This window comes from Propithecus coquereli, unplaced genomic scaffold (assembly GCF_000956105.1).
Source record: "Propithecus coquereli isolate 6110/MARCELLA unplaced genomic scaffold, Pcoq_1.0 Scaffold186, whole genome shotgun sequence".
NCBI lineage: Eukaryota > Metazoa > Chordata > Mammalia > Primates > Indriidae > Propithecus > Propithecus coquereli.
Genome location: NW_012143412.1, coordinates 344,738 through 347,507, shown reverse-complemented (window position 1 = coordinate 347,507; position 2,770 = coordinate 344,738). Strand labels below are relative to the sequence as shown.

At 36.4% G+C, this 2,770-nt stretch overlaps 1 protein-coding gene across 2 annotated transcripts in view; it reads left to right on the top strand.

Moving 5' to 3' along the window:
* The window catches only part of CNOT4 (CCR4-NOT transcription complex, subunit 4), a 163,141-nt gene that overhangs the window by 76,884 nt on the left and 83,487 nt on the right, over window positions 1-2,770 (top strand). The gene's annotated exons all lie outside the window — the stretch shown is intronic.

The window sequence follows — 2,770 nt, the reverse complement described above, 5'->3', positions numbered from 1 at the left end:
AAAATAATTGAAAAATTGTTTTCCCAAATTTTGAAGGAAAACACCTTTGAAAGAAGAATTCTCAATTTTATTCATACGTAAAGGCATAATAAAACATTTGCAGATATGCAGAAATTCATAAAGTTTTATTCATAAACCACCAGATAGACAAGTATAAGAGTTGAGGATGACTGCAAGGTTTTGAACAGAGCAACTGGAAGTAAAGAATGGCCATTAACTAAAATGGGGAAAACTAAAACAGAAATGGATATTTTTTTTAGATGATCAGGAACTCAGTTGTATATACGTTAAGTATTATATTCCTATTAGAAATCTAAATGGAGATATTGAGTTGACAGGTCAGTGTTCAGATCTGGATTTCAGATGAGGTTCTGGTACAGACGTACAAATTTGGAAGTCGTCAGCATATAGTATGTTATCTATACTAATAAAATCATGAGACTAGATAAGATCACGAGAGAGGGTAAATGGAAAAGATGAGAGATTGTCTAAGGATGAGCATGCCAACATTTATAGGGAAAAAAAATCCGGATTATGGAAGTCTAAGACAACCTCCTTTTAGGTCTCCAAGTTAAATCTTTAGCTGAGGCAGTCCTTGTTATTAGGGGATTGTTTGGTTTCTTTTTGACTTAGTGTAACCACATGTCCTAGAACCTCTCCTTGGTCTCCTGGCTGCCAAACCTTGCTCGTTCCCGTCTCATGGCTGGAGTGGGTCATGGAGGGCCCAGGCAGGTAATAGAGGGTCTTGGGTCTGAGATCTGGCTTAGCCTTGCCAGAGAATATGCTGAGCACAGGATTAATATTTATGAAGTTGCGCATCTCAGTCAGGGTCCAATAAATCTTCAGTCTCTGGAGGCCAACCCCCATGATTGTATTAACACAGAGGAAAGCCACAAGTGTTGCTAGAGGCCTGGGGAGGACCCTGAAGCTACAATTTACACATCACCCCAACTTTGCAGGGAGAGGGCCTGCAGAGATCACTCTGTGAGGTGGCATATTGAGATGATTTGAATTAACTTGTAGATGTAGGTAGAGTGCTAGTCGAATCAAGCCCCTAATTTTGGTCTACAAGATGAAACCTGCCTGTTTGCAGAAAGGGCCTCTGCTTTACTAGCTTTGAAAAGCAAAAACAGGTATTAAAAACCAAGAGAATTTAGTGTGTATTTGGTCCTAGCTGCTAAGCATAGGCACACGCTACTTGATCATTTCTTAGACTGCCTTTGTATGCCTTTTTGGTGCAAAATACCTGGTGAAAGCAGCAGATGAGGGAACATAGGTGTTGCAGTGACGTAGCATTATATAATATTGACTCACATGGAAAACAGGACTAGACAGTGAAGTGAGAACTTCAACAGAAGTATTATTATTTTTAACTCAGAAATAATAAAAAATGTCATATCCATGAAATGAGTAGAATTGTATAAAAAAAGAATATTCAGTGAATGGTAACCATTGTTATTGAAATATAATAGAAATAAGGAAAGTTTTGGAAGATAAGGTTGAGAAGATCTCTTAGAAAGTAGCACAAAAAGCAAAAGAGATGGAATATTTGAGAAAAGAGAAGTTTATTTGAGGATCAGTCAAGGAGGTCAAATACCAATTAATTAAGTACTCTAGAAAGAAACATTACAGTGAAACAGAGGGGAAGTAATCATCCAAAATATGATTGAAGAATATTTCCCAGAACCAAAGAACACATTTCCAGATTGAAAGGGCCTATCAAGTGTCTTGCAGAAACTTTTTTATTTTGAAATATCAGAATACCAAAGACAAAAAAGTTCTACAAGCTTCCAGCGAGGAATACAGTGGGTAGGTCACATGTAAAAGATCAGGAATCAAAATCACTTTTGACTTCTCAACAGCAAGACTTGAAGCTAGAAGACACTTCTGAAGGAAATTAATTTTCAACCTAGGATTCCATATCTGCTCAACTGTTAAATGTGAAGGTACACTAAAAGACATTTCAGACATGAGAGGGCTCAAAAAATTTTTACCTTCCGTACATTCTCTCTCAGGAATCTAATGGAAGATGTACCCTACCAACATAATGAAATAAGGAAGATAGAAGAATACATGGGATAAAGGAGACAGGTGATCCAACATAGGAGAGAAGCAACAGGAGTCCTGGGATGATGGGGAAGGATGACAGCCGTGCCCCTGATAAAGAGGGCAACCAATCCAAAATGCGACACCTCGGAAAGCTCCAATGGAGATTTCTGTAAAAAGATAAAATTGAAAGAATACTTGGTGTTTCAAAAGAGAAATGTCTTGTGAGGCCACTTGAACAGTTGGAAGAGATTCGATGGTTGAATTAATAATAAACACATAGAGATAATTTCAGATAAGACACAGTTATTAACTCTAGAGGAAACAAAAAGTTGTACAGAAAAGAAAAAGCAGTCATATTATGCTACAGTGGCTCACATGTGAGGTAGGAGTCTAGATTTATTTTTTCTGAACATATTCTGTTGTTGTGGCATCATTTGTAGAAAAGACTATCCCTTCACTATGTATTGATTTAGGAATCTTTCTTGAAAAATCAGTTGCCCATGAATGTGTAAATATATTTCTAGAGTCTGCATTTTGTCCATTGATGATTATGTCCTTATGCTAAATACTAAACTGTGTAGATTACTGTAAGTTTGAAATCTGGTATGACAAGTTTTTTTTTTTTTTAACTTTTTTACCCTTTTTAGAATTTATATTGGGTATTCTAAGTCCTTAGCATTTGCAAATAAATTTTTGAATCAATTCGTCAGTTTCTACAAAA